The sequence below is a fragment of the Crocuta crocuta genome, unplaced genomic scaffold (assembly GCF_008692635.1).
Source record: "Crocuta crocuta isolate KB4526 unplaced genomic scaffold, BGI_CrCroc_1.0 scaffold14, whole genome shotgun sequence".
NCBI lineage: Eukaryota > Metazoa > Chordata > Mammalia > Carnivora > Hyaenidae > Crocuta > Crocuta crocuta.
Genome location: NW_027530209.1, coordinates 4,941,756 through 4,961,747, shown reverse-complemented (window position 1 = coordinate 4,961,747; position 19,992 = coordinate 4,941,756). Strand labels below are relative to the sequence as shown.

General features: G+C 36.3%; 1 long non-coding RNA gene across 4 annotated transcripts in view; it reads left to right on the top strand.

The window, feature by feature from the left end:
* Positions 1 to 19,992, top strand: part of LOC144232539 (uncharacterized) — a 245,577-nt gene that overhangs the window by 52,482 nt on the left and 173,103 nt on the right. The gene's annotated exons all lie outside the window — the stretch shown is intronic.

The window sequence follows — 19,992 nt, the reverse complement described above, 5'->3', positions numbered from 1 at the left end:
CTAGAATGTTCTCCAGCTAGTAACTGAACCTAAGCTGGAAATTAGTTTGCCCAAGATTGAGTGGTTTCCTAGGACTCAGGACTTTCAGTACTAAGTTAAAGAAAGTTCTACGCAAACAGGGAAAAGTTGATTAACCTACCGGAAGCTTTTAATTTACCATCAGTGCACACTTTGATCTGAATCAATGTAAAACCATATAAATACCCAACAGCTGACAGCCCAGCTGGGCCACTCATGTGGCAGCAGTTAAAGGAAAGACAAATTAACAGCAGTGTTTCCAAGATTACCTGACTGTTGCGTTTTGGCAAAATAGTTAAAGAATCTTGTCACTGTTTTTTAAATGTGTGTGCTAGAGGTTAGGCACCATGATCACTGAGGTGAGTGGGAAGAATTAGCAGTATTATTTCCTATCAGCCTAAAGGGAACCTGAAAGGGTATTGGGTTGGGTTTGATTAATCTCAGTTTAGATTAAATTGTTTCTGACAACCTTTGAGTAATATTAGGCCAGATATCACAGACTTGAAAACTGTACTGCATCAGACTAGGATACTCCAGTAGGATTTGCCTTCCGGAGACCACAAAGCAGGGCCACATTATGAGTACTGAGCAACCCAGAGGGAGTGGGAATTCCCATGGTCAGTCACCCTAGAAAGTGGCAGCTCCAGGACAAATGAATGAAATTGGAGAGGAGAAATGTGAAATCTAAATCACAGACATTCCCAGAACTCCTGAACAGATGGTAGTAACATTGATAAGAAGAAAGCTGACCAGGAAGTAGGCAGAGAGGCACATTTGTAAGGTGTCCTAAGGGAGGAGGTGTTCTGAGTGGGACTGTATTTAACACTTTCCCAAGATGTTCATCTTTTATAACCTTCTAAATGTTTAGTAAATCTTGTAAACACCTGAAGGTTGGTCTCAGCTAGGCTGTCAAAAGTTAAGGGCAGAGACTGTTCCCATACTTGGAATGAAGGGTTAGAGCAATGTTTCTCAGCCTTGTTTTTGTTTTCATTATCAACTCCCTAAGGAGGCTTGTTAGGCATTTTCCTCCCTAATTGCCTCCCTTTCCATGAAATTTTAATACCAGAAATAGGCTGTATATCTGTTTATGTACTCTATGCATATCTTTGCTTTATACATTAAAAAAGCAAGATGAGTAAGACATTTTCACCCCCTAAAAACCAATTTTCATCCCTGTGGACACAATATCACCCCCATAGAGAATGCATGGAGAAGGGATAATGGCTTGATAGACATTGCAATCTCAGACTATCAAGAGGTGACCTGCATGGAGCACGTAACAACTCACTGGGCAGAGTAGGGTTTAGAAGGCTGATGAGACTCAAGAAGACAGACTGAATGTCTAAGCACATAAACATCCCAAAGTAAGAGACTGAATTCCCTGCAAGTGAGTAGAATTCTAAGTCATTATTACATGTCTATTAAAGAAATGTAATTTTATTTTGTAGTTACAGGCTGGGAAGGCCAGGGACTATTTGGTTTACAAATGTAAAGAAAACATACATTGAAAAGAATTGATGAAAAATACGGGGCTTAAAGATCTCCATGAAGATGGAACATCATATACACTCAACTATCCATACAAAGAGGCATGTATGATGAAATGCAGAACATGATATTTAGGATGACTAGTGTCTCTGAAAACAAAGTTCAAAGTTTAAATTACTAACTAATAACAATGCTGTTGAGTGTCTCAATGGCTAAGGCTGGCCTGGTGTTATGTATGGTAAGGTATAACTAGAGACTATAATGGAATCAAAATGCACAGCAACGATGCATGTAGTATAAACTCTGCTTCAGTTTTTTGCACTCTTTCAGTCTGAAGACTGTGTTGCCTGCTCAGCAGAAAATAGCATGTTGCAGAGGGGAAAATGGATTTTTGGTCAGGAGATCTGAGCTCTGTCTCCAGGTGTGCTGCCCTAAGCTGTCCTAGGTTCTTTATTTGCTGGCATGTCCTATAATCTGTAGAGTGCAGAGTCTAAAAAGTATAAGGTGTTTCATATACTCTTCCATCACCTACATTATTTGAAGATACAAAATTATATGCTTTGCTTTCCTAGGCTTCAAATATTTGAATATCTGATGAGCAATTCAGCGATCAGCCAGAAAGTATATACTAAGTATCTCTTATTTTCCACATTGTACTGAACACTGAGACAGGGCAGGATGAACACAGTTCATTCCAGTGAATCTTCTTTTCCCACTAACAAATATCTAAAATTTATGATATACATAAGTAATGCAGGGAGAAGTAATGCAGTGACTTAAATTCATACCAAGATGTAAGTATCAGATCCTTCTCTGAAAATAAGGTTTGCCAAAGAGAAAGGGGAGAAAGATCAGGAGACTCAGAACATCTTAGACCTGGAGGCCAGACATGTGAATAAAGGAACAACTAGCTGGGAAGCAAAGGCTGGTGCTGCTGCTGCTGCCTTTGACTTGATGCATTTAGATATATCCTGAGCACCCCAATAGGCTTAGCTTGGGTTTTATTATATTCAATATACTTATCTAAAGATGGACTGAAACCCTTAGCCACCATTCCAGTGGGGGAGAGGGGGAAATGACAGGAGTTGGATTCCCTTGGTTAAAACATGGAGCACTGAGTCTGTGATTGACATGATCTTCCATAAAAGAGAATATATCCAAATTGAAGTTTATGATGCATTATTTTCCCACATATTTTACCACTTCAAGATTTTGTTTTTGTGTAACACTAGTGAAAGTTGTATAGTTACAGTAGAAGAAAAGAGTTTGCGTTTGAAACCAAAAGTACTAAATAACTAGAGAAATTATTTTTGACCTGGAATATTTTATTGATAAACATACCATTGGCTAGACTTGAGTTAAAAAAAAAAAACATGGGGCATCTCGGTGGCTCAGTTGGTTAAGTGTCCGACTTCAGCTCAGGTCATGATCTCATGGTCCGTGAGTTTAAGCTCCTGTTGGGCTCTGTGCTGACAGCTCAGAGCCAGGAGCCTGCTTCAGATTCTGTGTGTCCCTCTCTCTCTGACCCTCCTTCACTCACACACTCTCTCTCTTTCTCTCTCTAACATAAACATTTAAAAAAATTAAAAGAAAAACAACCTGATTTATTTTGTTTTAATAAAAAGCAGCAAAAAAGTGCTAACCTAGCTTTTGTTATAATTCCAGAATGTACCTAGAAGGAAAATACTTTTTAAAAAACATATTTATTTTTAATTTGTTTATTTTGAGACAGAGAGAGAGAGAGTGAGCAGGGGAGGGGCAGAGAGAGAGGGAGAGAGAGAATCCCAAGCAGACTCCGTGCTGTCTCCAGAGCCTGATGTAGGGCTTGATCTCACGAACGGTGAGATCATAAGCAGAAATCAAGAGTTGGGAGTTTAACCAACTGAGCCACCCAGGTGCCCCTGGAAGGAAAATACTTTTACTTTACTTTTCTCCTTGGAGCGAAGTCTGCACACCGCCATGATAGCCCATCTTCTCTTACATCTTCCACTGTGCACTGTGACCTTTAGCTACACTCCAGAACTGTATGCTGCCCCCCCTCCCCAGTCTGTGTTCTGTGTTTGCATGACACAGTATGTGTCTTTAATCACTCTGTACTACCATTAGTCACGTAACTATCTCTTTCCCCCATGAACTGTGAGCTCCCCAAGGGCAGGAACCATGATTATTCATCTTAGTCTTTCCCAGCACCTGGTACAACATCTGCATAATATATACACTCAATTAGTGTTAATTGAATGAAAGTAAACTGCTTTTATTTTCAGTGGCCTTCTAATTATGTAAAGCAGTATTGCTATAATGAATACCAGAATCCTACATGTAACAGCGCATCTCTGGTAGAAATTTTTAAAAAATGACTTTTAATAAAATACATATTTTCTAATTTGTATAAGCATGAGATGTCCTTAAATTACTCTTAAGTTTCTCATGCCTTTTTTATGTGAATATATAGAAAAATGGAGCTTTCTGTTACTTTTTTGTTTTATTTGGCTTTAATTAGCATTCTTAACACAGAACAAAACATGCAAAATTAGGAAACAGCTAGATGATGATATTTTTCATTTTTTATGCCCATACTTGAAGGCCTGTAGATACAGCCACTTGGTGTCTAAATATTTATTTACAAAATGTCAACAGGCAGGAAAAAGTGTAAATAGAAATGCTAGTGATTTTAATGAGAACTAGCTCAGAAATCTATGATTAACCAGGTATCAAATACTACAAATAAATACTTACTCTTCTGGACCAGTACTTATCTGGCTCCAACATTAAACACAGAGCTATGACAAAATTTCTTGTGACATTTTACTAAATAGTGGATAAAGAGACAAATATAATGAAGGGCGAATGTTAACTCTGTGGGTCTGTTCATCTCCCCTTCACTTGCCCATCTCTGTATAATTTGTCAGCTCGTGTGGTACCCACAGACAGTATCATGCACTAAAGAACTATGCTATGTTTTTGAAGAATTGTTGATATTGCTAGCCAAATTGTCAGGGAAACAGCAAGCTCAGGATAGCAGGTCATGTCACAGATCTCAAAAAGGGCATATTGAAGTGAAGGATCTGTTAAACTATTTTGGAATCTATTGATAATTATATGAAGACTCAATCTGTTTCTGAATATTAATATATTACGGATTTATACTAAAGTGGTAATCTTCTTTGCTTCACATATGTTTATATTCACAACTCTTACTTCCACAAACAGCTAAAGTGGTTCATAACTAACATACTTATGTGAGACTATTAACTATGAAGGTAGTCAGAAGAGATAAGCAATCATGTAGTTCAGGGGGCAGTTTGTCTTGCAGGGGGCATTTGGCACAGTCTGAAGACAGTTTTGGTTGTCACAGTTGGAGTGGGGAGGAGCCAGGCAGGTGGACTGCTGCTGGTACTTAGTAGGAAAGCACTACTTAGTGCTTTAGTAGCTAGAGACCAGGGATGCTGCTAAATGTCCTGCAGTGCACAGGACAACTACTCTTCCTTCCTGAACAAAGGAATTCTCTGCCCTAAAATGTCAGTAGTGGCAAGATTGAGAAACCATGATGTAGAAAAAGGAACTGTAATTCAGCCAGAAATCAGGTATAATTAATATAAATAAACATTAAAGCTGTCTTTTGGCTACGTGGCTCTCAAGTCACAATCAATAGAATATTGATAGAAAATAATAATCTCCCCAAGAATGCTGTAGTGTTCTCTATATATCTGTTTTTTGGTTTTTTGGTTATTGTTTTTGGATCCTCCACAAAGAACTCAAGATTAGTCTGTCAGTTAATGAGAATACTAGACAGCCAAAGTAAGATATTTTAAAGGTAGAGCTTAGTAGGCATATAGTGATGGTTTTCAAATATTAGTGAATACGGGGTTCACCCAGGGAGCTTGTTTAAGATACAATTCTAGGACTTCTTGTTGAAAGATTATTATTTAGTGGGCATCAGCTCAATAGGACATATTTTTAGAAATATTACGTTAGTGGAATGAATCATTAATGTAAACCTTAAACTAGCACTTCCCAAAACTGTACCATGAGAATTATCCAAGAAATGTTTCAAAATATAAAATATAAAGCATATATGTATTGATGTTATTCCCCAAATTCTGATTCAATAGATCTTGGACTAGGACTCACATGGCTCTGTATATTTGAAAGCCTCCAAGTTGATTCTGTTTATTGACCAGGGATTACATTTGTCACCATAGTCTATTATTATATTATAATTTGCCCTAAATTCATTTTTGACAGAAGCTAGATGAAAGTCTATTCAAAACTGAATTTCTGGATACTGGTAGGACTAGATATAGGACAGCCTTTTGATTTATATTTAAACCCCAATAGTCTAGCTTTCTAGCTATGTGATCCTGAGTATTTCCTATAAACTCTTTGAATTTCCTCTTGGTAAAATGGGAATAATGATGCCCACTTTGCAATGACTTCTGTGAATTGGTAAAGTGCCTGGCATAGAGTAAGAACACAAAACAACTGTAAACTTTAAGCAAAATAGATATCTACATATGTATAGGTAAAGCTGATATATAGATATTTATATGATAGATAGCAGTTACTCTAGTTTTAGTATTGATACTCTTCATAAACATTGAAGAGTTTATAATTATATCCTGGCCTAGAGAGTTATGTCCCTCTGACAAATGGATTGGCTGTCACAACCACTTCATAGAAAACACTCCAACATATTTACAAGTCAGTTTGCATACTTCAACTTCAGCATACACTGTGGAGAAATGAAGTAGTAACTAGTCTCTAAAACAGTCTTTAATGATCCCTGCCTTCTAGTGTTCACAGTCATTTATTATCCTTTCTCCTTGAATGAGAGCTGGACTCCTGATGAATAGAATGTAGCAGAAGTGATTACTGAGACTAGGTTACAAAAAGATTTGGCTTCTGTCTCAAGTACCCTCTCCTCCTTCATTTGTCCCAATGGAAGGCAGCTCCATGTTGTGAGGTGCCCTGTGGAGAGGTCTAAGTGGCAAGGAACTGATGTACCTGGCCAAAAGGCAGTGAGGACTTGAGGACTGCCAGTAGCCACATGAGTGAGCTTGAAAGTGGCTCATCTCTCAGTCAAGCTTTGAGATGACTGCAATCCAGGTTGACCGCTTGATTGCAGCCTTATTAGAGACTCTGAGCCACAGGCATCCAGCGAAGCTGTGCTTGAATTCCTGACCCAGAGAAACTGAGAATAAATGTTTGTTGTTGTTGAGTTTTCTTGCATATAGTAATTTTATTCATTACAAACTTTTCATTAAAGTATAGTTGACTTACAATATTATATTAATTTCAGGTATATGAAAATGATTAGGCAATTACATACATTATGAAAATCTCATCACAAGTATAGTTACTGTGTGTCACCATACAAAGTTAATACAATATTATTGACTATATTCCTTATGCTTTACTTTTCACTCTTGTAACTTATTTATTTTCCAACTGGAAGTTTATGTCTCAGCGTTTTTTACCAATTCCTCTCCATCCCCCTGGCCTCTGGCAACCGTCAGTTTGTTCTCTGTATTTATGAGTCTATTTCTGTTTTTATTTGTTTATTAGTTCTGTTTTTTAGATCCCACATCTAAGTGAAATCATAGAGTATTTGTTTTTTCTGTATGACTTTTTCACTTAGTGTAATATTCTCTAGGTCCATCCATGTTGTCACAAATTGCAAGATTGCATTTATTATTATGGTTGAGTAATACTGCATTGTGTGTATATACATCATCTTCTGTTCATCTCCATGTATCTGTTCATCTATTGATGGACACTTTGGTTGTCTCCTATCTTGGCTGTTGTAAATAATGCTGCAGTAAACATGGGGCACATATATATTTTTGAATCAGTGTTTTTGTTTTCTTTGGGTGAATACCCAGAGATGGAATCATTGGGTCATATGGTATTTTTATTTTTATTTTTTTGAGGAACTTCCATACTGTTTTCCATAGTGGCTGCATCAATTTGCATTCTCCCACCCACAGTGCATGAGGGGTCCCTTTTTTCCACACCCTCACCAACAGTTGTTATTTCTTGTCTTTTGTTACTTTTTGATATTTTCTAACTGGTGTGATGTGACATCTCATTGTGGTTTTGATTTTCATTTTCCTGATTATTGGTTATGTTGAGCTCTTTTCATTTTTCTATTGGCCATTTGTATGTCATCTTTGGAAAAATGTCTATTCAGGTCCTCTGCCCATCTTTTAATTGGATTATTTGGGATTTTTTTTGGCTCTAAGTTGTGTGAATTCTTTGTAGATTTTGTATAATAACCTCTCATAGGCTACATCATTTGCAAATATTTTCTCCTATTCAGTAGGTTGCCTTTTCTTTTGGCTGATGGCTTTCTTCACTGTACAGAGCTTATTAGTTTCATGTAGATCGAATTGTTTATTTTTGCTTTTGTTTTCCTTGCCTAGGAATACAGATCCAGAAAAACATTGCTAAAGCCAGTGACCAAGAGATTGCTGTCTATGTTTTTTTCCTAAGGATTTATATGCTTTTGGGATTTACATTTAGGTCTTTAATCCATTTTGAGTTTATATTTATGTATGGTATAAGAAAGTGGTTCAGTTTCATTCTTTTGCATGTAGCTGTCCAGTTTTCCCAGCACCATTTACTGAAGAGACTATCTTTTTCCCATTATATATTCTTGTTTCCTTTGTGATAGATTAATTGACCATGTAAGTGTGGGCTTATTTCTGGGCTCTCTTTTTGTGCCAGTACCATACTGTTTTGATTATTATAGCTTTGTAGCATAGTTTGAAATATGAGGTTGTGATACCCTCTGCTTTGTTCTTTCTCAAGATTGGTTTGGCTATTCAGGGTCTTTTTTGGTTCCATACACATTTTAGGGTTGGTTGTTCTAGTTCTGTGAAAAATATTATTTGTATTTTGATAGGGATTGCATTGAGTCTGTAGATTGTCTTGAGTAGTATGAATATTTTAACAAACAATATTAATTCTTCTGATCTATGCTCATGGTACATCTTTCCATTTATTTGTGTCATCAAGTTCCTTCATCAGTGTCATGTTACTGTTTGTTGTTTTAAGCCACTAAGTATTGGGGAAATTTGTTACACAACAATATATAACCAATACAAATGATGTCGGTGTTCCACTTACAGATTCAAGGATGTGAGTTTAACCTTTGAAAGAAGAAAGGTTACCAAGAAAGACAATGTATTTAAAATATTTTTGAATGAAACCAAAGAACCATTATGTTAATTTCATATCATTTCACATGATACAAACTTTATTACAAATGTGAAACATAAAGGCTGTAACATAGTCAGGTCCAGGCCCAGGGGCAGACATATCAAATATGAAAGTTAATGCAGTAATGCTCATAGGTGGCCACAACAGAAGAAAATAGTTGTTCCAAAAATGGCATGTGATGGGTAAAGATTACAGTGATTTCTCAGGAAGTTGATAGCCAAATTGTTTGACATTAACAAGGATGTTTTGAGGTATTGGTGATTACAGAAATTCTAAGGTCATTTAGTGTCAACAGAAATCCTAAGGTAATCCTAAAGTAATCCTAGAGGAATTAGCTTAAGAAGTTCACAACATTAAGAAATGCCTGATCTGAGATCTTAGACTAGGAATTCTTTCCAGTGTCTTAGAGTTGGTTTTGTTGAGGGCATAAAGGAATGTATTACTTACCAGGCCTTTCAAGTTGTGCCCTCCCTGTGGGAAATTAAAATTCTGTACAGATACTTTGAATCATATGGTCTGCCATTCCAGAGAGTAAATCTACCCTTACTTAGAGGAATTTAAACTGTCTTTGAGAATGCCTTATTACCTTTATACAAATAGTCAACTGAAAGGATAATGGAGATTGACCAACAAGATTTGTCTGATTTCCATCTATAATTTCATGTTCAGCGAGAGGGTCAGTGCCAGCCGCCATTTCATATTAGATAAGATCTTAAAAAGACAGCAGGCACATACTGTGGATACAGCATGCATACACCTATAATGTTACTCAATTCTAACATAAGATATAGCCTTGTTTGGAATGTATGACATTGAACTACAGATAAATAGTTTCTTTTAGTGACTAGGAGTAGAGGTGTTTCTTATTTTTTATTTATTTTTTAAATGCTTAATGTTTATTTTTTGAGAGAGAGAGAGGGAGAGAGAGAGAAAGAAACAGAGTGTGAGAGGGAGAGGAATAGAGAGAGAGGGAGACACAGAATCCAAAGCAGGCTCCAGGCTCTTAGCTGTCAGCACTGAGCCCAATGTGGAACTCGAACTCACGAACTGTGAAACCGTGACCTGAGCTAAAGTTGGACACTTAACTGACTGAGCCACCCCTACAGGTGCCCCTAGAGGTGTTTTTAAAATAATTTTTAGGTTTATTTATTTATTTTGAGAGAGAGGGAGTGAGTAGGGGAGGGGCAGAAAGAGAGGGAGAGAGAGAATCCCAAGCAGTTCTGTGGTTTCAGTGCAGAACCCAGTGTGGGGCTTGATCCCACAAACCATTGAGATTATGACCTGAGCCAAAATCAAGAGTTGGACCCTTAACCGACTGAACCAGCCAGGCATCCGTGGAGTAGAAGTTTTGAAGTCAACTAGTCCAACTACCTTTCTGTGTTTCTCAACTCTACTATATAATCTCTATGTGAGTTTTGATATTTCCTTACTTCTCTAAGTTTTAGTTTTTTTCACCTGTAAAATAGGGTGACTAATAGGTCTTACTTCATGTAATCATAAAGAGTAAAATCCAAATAATGTATTTATTATAATGTCTCCAAGTAACTGCTTTATAAATTCAAGTTATCATAATAAAAGTAATAATTATTATGTCATCTCAGATCAGGTGTATACATGAATTAGTGTACTTTCCTTTTTGAGCATCTGTGAGTTGTTTTCAGAGTGCTGATGGAAAGTGACTTGGAACCTAGAACTTCATCCAGCTAAAGGATTATTCAGTTGACAGAGTGATGAAAGTCACAGAGTTTATTATACATACTAAGACATGCAAAGTTAAGAAAGTCTCTTTCTAAAAGATTTACTAGAGAATATACTACTACTCCAGGAGAAGTAGATGTAGTAAGCAATGGTATGTAAAGACTAATAGAACTTACTTTTAATTTTAAATAAGTGTAGGGTCTTAATCAGTGTATCTAACAGTATATTTAATAAGTGAATTCTCTGTCCCATCCAATGTAATTTGGTTCTCTCATGTGGATAGAGAAAAGATATGAGCCACTATAATTTATGAAGAACAATTGAATATTGATGTTTGTTTTTTATGGTATAAAAATATAATAATCAGTACTCTTGCCAGTCCCTGAGATGACTACCTTTAATACTTGTAACCATTTTTTTCTTATTCCATGGGTAATTTTAAATAGCTGAGATGTATATTATACATGAAGTCTAAATATAAATTCAGTTACTATTTGGGAAAAAAATCCAAAGACTATCAGTATGTGATGTAGGAGGGAGAGATGAGGGAAATAAGAAGGAAATAAAAGCATGTTAATGGGTGCTGGGTGGCTCAGTTGGTTGAGTGTCCGACTTTGGCTCAGGTCTGGATCTCATGGCTTGTGAGTTCAAGCCCTTCATTGGGCTCTGTGCTGACAGCTCAGAGCATGCAGCGTGCTTCAGATTCTGTGTATACATCTCTCTCAGCCTCTCCCTGGCTTGTATGTGCTCTCTTTTTCCCCCCCTCAAAAATAAATAAACAAAAAAATTTTTTAATAAAAAATTTTTTAAAAAGCATGTTTAGTCTCCTTTTCAGAAAAACAGTATGAGGGCTGGTGAAACGTCAATGTTGATTATTAAAAAGCACCAATTAAATTCTTTAAATTTAATAGTTAAGAATAACTACTAGAATAATAGTAATATTTTTAGATATAACTACACAAAAGTAGTTTAAAAGGTAAAAGTTGTATGTGTAATATTATACCAACAAGCATGCAATGAAATGCATAATTTACTAAGAAAATTTAAATTATAAAACTGGCACAATATAAGTAGAATACTTGATTAGAATACCTCATTCATTGAATATATTAAAATAGAAATTAGGGGTTCCTGCCTGGTTCAGTTGGTAAAGCATGCAACTTTTGATCTCTGAGTGATAAGATTGAGCCCTGACCCTCAAAAGGTACTGAGTCCTAATTCCTTTAGGGGTAATATCTACCACTTTTAAGGTATGTGGAATTTATACAAACTGTTTCAGAGAATAAGAAAAGATGAAAAGCTACTAAATATATTTTATGATTCACATAAAACACTAGAATCACATATGACTAATGTTAGCAAATTATAGCAAATTATAAGACATTTATGTACAAAAATTGATAGCTTCTGTAGAGACTTGCATAACCCATTATAAAGTGTAACAAGAAAAAAAGATGCCATTCTTCACAGGCACAAAAACAACAAAATAGCGAGGAACATAACCAGTTAAGTTTTTTTAAATCCATGGGAAAATATGAAATGATACTGAAGGACCTAAAAAATGCTGTAGTGTATGGAAATATATATTTATAGATGCATTAGCTTAATATTTCTGACCATAGATTCTTACCATACTAATTTATAAATTCAATTAATCCCAAATAAAATCCCAGTATAGTTTTTCACAGTGGATGAAAATTTAATTCTAAAATTCATGTGCAAGAGTTAATGCATATTGGTAGCCAAGACAATATTTAAAACTAAAAGATGGATTTTCCCTATGTGATATTAATATATATTATAAAGCACAGTAATTAAAACTGTGGAACTGTCTAAAGAAAGACAAATACATCAGTGAATTTAAATAGATTAAGTAGAAATTAAACAGAGATAGTCCATGCATAGACAGGAAATTAGGCCATGGTAGATGCAGCGTTTTGTGTCAATGGAGAAAAGACAGATTATTCAATATGTACTTTTCAGGCATTTGTGTAATCATTTAAACAAATAATTATGTTCTTATGGCAGTTGAAATACTAAACTATGGATGAATTAAATAACTAAAAATAAAGGCCAACACAATGAAAATAATAGAAGAATGTATAAATGATCATGTTTATATCCTCAAAACAGGGAAGATCTTGTGTCAATATACCAAAAATTGGTAAGATTGGCTGTATAAAATGTTAGGACTTTCATTGATGAAATGCATCACTAATAGAATAGAAAGATGAGGACATTAATGAGAAAATATTTGCAATGTAATGATGAAGGGTTTTCATCAAGCATGTACAAATGATTTCTACAAATCAAGAAAAAGACATGCAGTGCAATACAAACTAGCAAAAGAAAAGAACAATTTATAGAAGAGAAAATATAAATGGTTAATGTAGGTATAAAAGCTAATACTATCTTCCAGAGAAGCAAGTAAAAAGGAAGTACGCTGCAAGTTCTACCTATGTAATTAAAGCTTATTTTTAAAAAAGGGAAAAAAAGCACATGTTTAAACTTTATATTTAAATCTTGTCACTTACTAATGATGTTTCTTTTGGACAAATTCTTCTTTTCTTTCCCCTAAATAAGTTGTACGTCATAGGGTCATTTTAAAGGTTAAGTAAGATTAGTACTCAGTATGTAACAATGATTGTTATGTAGTGTTACTTCTTAGAGTGCTAGGCATATGATATAAAGCCAGAAACACCCCAAAACTGGTGATTATCACTAGTATTAAGGACAGAGTCGTGAATAGCAGGTTGTTCTGTGATTCAGTGCAAACTTTCTTCTTCTTTTTTCCCCAGCTTCTACTATTTTATAGGGCAAGGGTGATGATGTTGCTAGTTTGAAGTAATTGGTCTACAATAACGTCTTGTTTCCCGAAGGCTACTTAGTTATCTCTTACAAGAGAGATTGATTGCACTGATGGTCCAAATACTGGTCTCCCTACATCCATACCCTTTATGATGTAAATTTGAAACTCCTCTCCCTAAGAGGTAGAGCCTGTTTCACTACCCCTTGAATATGAGATGACTGGCTGACTTGATTGGACAATAGAATGTAGGGGAAGTAACAGTTTACCAATTCCAAACCTACATTTTCTAGAGATCTCACGTGTTTCCACGTTCTCAAAACCTGGCTTCCACCATTAAGAACAAGCCCGGGCTGGCCTACCGTGAGGGACCATGTGGAGAAGAGCTGAGGCACTTCAGTTTCTAGCCAACTGATGCTTGATTTTGCAAAAGAGCCCCACATAGGTGAGCAGAGCTGGGCACCGAACCTGCAGCTGACTGACCAAAGACTAATTAGTGAGTCTCGCTTGAGACTAGAAGAATCACCTTGCTGCCATAGGTGCTGCAGCAGTACTAAACAGTTAGCTGTGCAGTGATAACAGATTAACTCATTTTGTCTATTCTGTGCACTGGATTTCACACATTTGCTTTCTCTTGAAAAAACATGTTTAGCTTCCCCATTTATCTCTTGTAATTCTTTTATTAACAGCAAATATTTAAGTGAGTACTTAAAATTCTAACAAAGTAGATTAAATGATATTCTCTAAATTTTGATAAAACTAGCATCATCGCTTTGGACTAACTTTTGGTTGGCCTTTTTGAGTTCACGAGAAAAGGTTTGTGCCTTTTGCTTGTGTGTTTTTGTTATTGTTGTTCAAGGGGAGTATATATTGTACAAATAATCAGGCCAAATATGCGTGAGATCTTAAAAAAAAGTGTCAACCTTTAAAAAACAAAAAGAAAATAAATAATCTGTTGACTTACTCTCTTTCCTTCTGGGATTGTTTTGTTTTCCACCTGGGATGTGCCGCACAATTTCGGTTGGAATTGGTTTTAGTTGTATTCCCATAACATTTAACTCTTAGACCAGTATGTGACTGAGCATCTTCCACTTTAATTGATCTAATTTGCACACATAATTCTGATGGAATTATTCATTGTAAAGTGCACCTCTGGGCCTTCCAGAATTCTGCCTTTTTTCTGTGAATCCATTGCATTAATTTACCTGCAAATTCTTCCTTTCTCTAGAGGCTTCTCTTGGTTATGTAAATACTTTTGTACAGATTTCCCATTACAAACTGTTCTGAAACACTGTTCTCTCATTTTCTTTTTCCTGTTTAGATTTGGACACAGGCCTTGGAAGCTTCAAAGTTGCAGTTCCTAATGATCTTTTTTTTCCTGATAAATCAGAGAGATTTGGCATATATCTGATTCACTAATACCATGAATGTTATAACAGGCACTAAAATATTGATAAACAGTTCTAGCCCTCAAAGATTCTAATTTCACTTCAAAGACAATTTAATCTTTAGTTTTCAAGGTACATTAGTGAGAAAGATGTATGTTTTTCAAGGTAGTTTTACCCTGATTTATCTTACTATGAACTAGTTGTAGTCACAATTGAAGATTGTGAATACAGGAAAGAGTTGTGGTAGCAACATAATTTCATTATTTTAATTCTGTATGGATCAGTATCTCATCACTAATAGCTGTTCCTAAAATGTTTGAACCGTGACCTTACAGCAGCCTCGTAAATAGGCTAAAGTTTGTGGAGACCAAAAATGCATTCAGCCTATCAGTCATTATAGCTCACTTTACTACTGCATCATCCTGTAATTATTTGTTCCCACATTTCTGTCCCTCATAGACTGTATGTTCTCAGAGGACAGAGATTTTCCTGAAGTACAATAGATAATTCAGTTAATATTTGAGGAAACAGGGAAGACACGAAGGGACCAAGGCGGAGGGAAATGCAGCACAGGTGCCCATATATAACTGTGACTATAAGAAAACAATGAAAGAGTAATCATATTGCAGATACTGAAGCTGAACTTCAGGTCATAAGCTTATATAGATGAGCAGAGAAGACCAGTCTTAGGAATAGCACACTGCAGACGTCACTCTGAGTCCTGTGCTGTGAGTTTTGTAGGCAAGCCGAAAGGAGGGGAGGGGTAAGTTGTCACATTTAACTGTGTCATAGCAATCGTACCCATACCCCAGGCTCCTTTTGACCCTGGATGTTAATGTGAACCCCACCTCTGGCTGGTGAGAAAAGAAGGGAGAAGATGGCTCAACTCTGTCCTCCCTTCCATCTTGCCCTGCTGCCTTCTTCTTCACTCTTCTTTTCCTTCTTTCTTTCCTGCTTTTTTCTACTAAGATAAATGTCCTTGAAAAGTCTCAGGATTTATAGTTCTACCTTAAATGTTAAGTATACTAACCATATGCCTAAAAAACTGGTGTTTTGGTTCATATTAAAGAGTTACCAAGATTTTTACTTACAGCTCATGAGACTCGAATGCTTATGATCAATTGGTTTTAGCAGTTTCTCATCCATGAAGAAAGCATCATAAGGCATCATTTGCTTAGTAGGACGAACCTGTATGGAATTAATAGGAAACAGTGTAAATTGGTGAATTGTCCTCATAGCGCCTTCTGATCTATATTGGATTATATCTTGAAATATTAATATTCTGGCTGGCAATGCAGTGTGACTCATAGGCTGACTTGAATATGGATGAGTTTTATTAAGGAGCTGAGTGATTTGCAACAAATAAACAGCATCATAAATGTTAGTGCTTATTTCTGGGACAGATGTAATCAACAGGAAGAGATAAAGCCAATGTGTGCATTAGGAAGGAGGTAGTGTGAGGTATTGTTTGGTAGTGGCTATTTTTAATTTACTTGATGATATGACATCACACTCTAAAATCAGGACATCAGTGCAGATATCTAAAAGAAAATTTTCATGACCCCAACCTTTACTGTTTTGAACGTAAACTGCACGTTAAAATGCATTATCTTACTATCTGTCACAAAGAGAACTCATGATAATTCTTCCCATATGGTGCTGGGCATTTAATTCTCTTTAACAGAGCCACCTGAGTATGTATAAAGTCAGTGATGGAAATGGAAGCTATTTACTTTGATGGCATTACTCCTGAATCATTTATCACTGCCAATACTCCCCAAAACTGCTGGGACCAGATCCTGTTGACAAGTTATTACGTTCTGAACCTGCTGCCTTATTTCTAGCATCCAATAAAAATGAACTCAGTATCTGTAACTTTAATATTAGTTTTCTTCTCTGTTGGTAAATGGTTATCTTTAATGTTTACTATGTAGAATGATGATTGTAATAAGCCGGAGGCCCTCATCTTCTGCTCCGACCTTCTTATCATCCATATATCTTTGCTGCCCTTCAGCCCTGTTCCCCTACCTGGGGACCTAAAAATGCTCCAAGTGTACCTTTACTTTCTAAGTTGTTAACTTCCTTCCAACCTCTCCCTCACCTCAGACTGTTCTACCACCCCCTCCAGAAATCTAACCAGAGTCTAGGTCTGTCTTGATCACCTTTGTCTACAAGAGGGCTACCACAGCACAGAACTGAAGGGAATAAGAAGGCCAGCAGTCATAGTTCAATAGTTTAACATTGGAACGAGTGACTTAGACAGTGCTACCTCAGATTATAATGCCACTTCCAACCAAATGTGTTAGGAAATCTTAGTTTTGTCAAACTGTTTTCTCTCTGCTCTCCTGTCTTCTCCTCTCTTCTATTTTTAATCTATAAAAGTTAGAGAAATTTTCCATAGGGGAAAAAAGTATCTTTTGAGATCTCCTCTCCCTGTAGCATCAGGTTGTTTTCCCAGACTTAATATTCATAATTCTCTTAGCTCTGAATTGTCCCTGCCGATAATTAAAGTGCAGGCAATTGATAAGTTTCAAAAGTTGATCAGTTGCAGAAAATATGCAAAAGGATTCTATCTCTGATAGCGAGAAACTTACAGAGTAATTATTATTGCCTATAATTTGGTAATATAAAATGTCTATTCAAGTCATTAATTCTGACACAATATTCTCAAATTGAGGAAATGTCTTCTTTTTGTTAAAGGTTAAAAAATGCTACCTAGTGGCATTCCAGGGTGTGTGAACTGTATATTAGATATAAGCTATAATTTATTCCTTTATGGTCTGAAAAAAAATTTTTAAATAGGATTCTTCTGCATCTGTTGCACATTTTAATTACATACTAATCGAACCCAGTGGTTATTGAGTGTCACAGAAATATTTACTGTGTTCACCTGCTTGTGGGATTGCTGCGGGCAGTGAGCTGAGGATAAACCCTTAAGTCTGAGAGACAGAGAAGTAATTAAGTGTTTGCCTCAAAAGTATATGGAATAAAAATGTGTGGACTTATTATACTGTCTCCAAGTAATTTTGTTTTCTGATTGATGGGTATATGATGAAAGAATTAAAATACAAGGTGGAACAGAAGAAAAGTATGTAGAAAATGCCATTTCTGCAGGCACACTACATTGTGTTGTAAGGAAAGGTGGGTCTGACCGGTAGTAACAGTCTTAAAAAACATAATAATTAAACAAGTGGGACTGAGGCAGTGGCCTTCTTACACAGACTTGAGACTCTTTGGTTATATGGGATGATATAAGTAATGAGGATCACGGTAATGCCAGCAGCCCCTTATTAAATGCTTATTCCAGGCCCTATTAACTCATATCATGTCAAAAATAACTCTGTTTGTAAGTTAGTATTCACCATTGTTTTTTTATCATCTCAATTTAACCAATGCAGAAATTGAGATCTATAGAGTTAATCCAGGCTCTTGGAGCTAGTATTTGAAATAGTCATTCTGACTTGCAACTCCCTGTTTTTCAACAGTGATACACTGCTTCTATAGCAAGAAATTGAGAGGAAGTAAAAAACAAACAAACAAACAAACAAGAAAACCCTCTTCACTCTATGGGCAAATCAGTTGCCTTATTTTTCTAATTAAAAATGGTATTCTTGATCTTGATCAGCCACTTCATCTTGAATGATTTACAGATGTTTGAAAAACATTTACCACCATTATGCCTAATCTGAAAGATGTCCCATAACCAGTAAAGGATATTCCAAAGAAACAGCCCCCAAGGTGTTCTGAGCGTTTATAGACACCAGGGCATCCCAAAGGTGATAGTCTTGAGGATGAATATTTTGGATTTTTGGTTTACATCTAGTATATTGGTTTAAAAAAATCAATCATATTGTGGGAGAGAGGGGAAGGGGGGTTATGGGCATAAGGGAGGGCACTTGTTGGGATGAGCACTGGGTGTTATATGGAAACCAACTTGACAATAAACTATTTAAGAAAAAAAATCAATCATATTTTCTTAATGTCATGACTTTTAGAGAAACTGTATAAGTACCAAGAAAAAGCTAGACAATATATTTAAAAGTAAAATATATACATTAAGTGTGAAAAGTGAAAGCTAAAAGAAGAAAATGTAGGTAACAGCTAGTAGAATAAAGCCTTTGAGGTCTTGGCTTAGAGAGTCAGTGCTTTGGAAAAAGATTTGAAAAAAAAAACCCAGAAGCATATGGAGGTTGAGAATTGATAAGTTGGATTACATTAATGTTAATTAAATGTTACAGGGACATCCTGGTTAAAGTTAGCAGACAAGTGAAGTGACAGGCTAACAGAAGATATTCTCAATGTCTAAAACTTACAAGATTTCATTTTTAAAATATGTGAGAGATTTCTGCAAATCTTCTAGTAAAAGACAGTCAATCCAATAGAGATAAAGAGATAAAAGACATAAATAGGCACATTAAAGAAGGGAAAATGCAGGTAGTTAAAGTGTGTGTATGTGTGTGTGTATATATGTGTGTGTATATATAAATGTGTGTGTGTGTGTGTGTGTGTGTGTATGAAGAAATTTCCTAGCTCTTAATAGAAATTCAAAATGTCATGACTTACTCTTCCATGACCATCAAACCTGGAGAGTTTGAAAATACAGGCAATGCTTTAGACAAGGATATATGGGGAAGCAAGGGTCCTTACCTGAGGTTGGAAGAATAAACTGGCACAAACATTCTGGAAAGCAATCCAGATATACTAATCTCCATCAATCAACCATTGCTACATTGTAATCCACTTCAAAACCTGGGGACCTTCAACAACAGACATTTATTCTTTATGTGATGGAGTGTCTGCTGGAGCAGACACACTTTATGTGATGGAGTGTCTGCTGATCTCCACTGGGTTCTTGTGAGTCTGCTAGTGAGTCAGGTTACCAAGGTTGGGCCGGGCGGGCTGTCTCTTTGAAGCTGAAGATTCTCTTGTCTCGGTTCTCAATATGGGTTGAGCTGAGTTCTTCCCCAAAGTTCTTTCATCTTTCTTGGACCATCAGGCTAGCTGGGGCTTGTTTTCATCATGGCCATAGTAGAGGCACAAAAGGGCAAGTGGAAGCTTTTAAGGAGTCTTCATGCCTAGGTTTGAACTAGAATTAGCACATTGTCACTTCTGCCCACAGTCTCCTGACCAAGGCAAGCATGTCGTACTAGGTGCATTCCACTTTAGGTGGGAGGAACTGTTAAGTTGTAAGAAAGTGAGTGTAGATACAGGGAGGAGAAAAGAATTGGGGCCTATGGGCCAACAATTCCGTTTACCACAGTGCCTTATGACTTAGCTGCCCTGTTTCTTGATGTATATTTCAGAGAAACTCCCTCCACATGTCTACAAGGAAATAAGTATAAAAAAACAAAAAACTTTGCAACACTGTTTAAG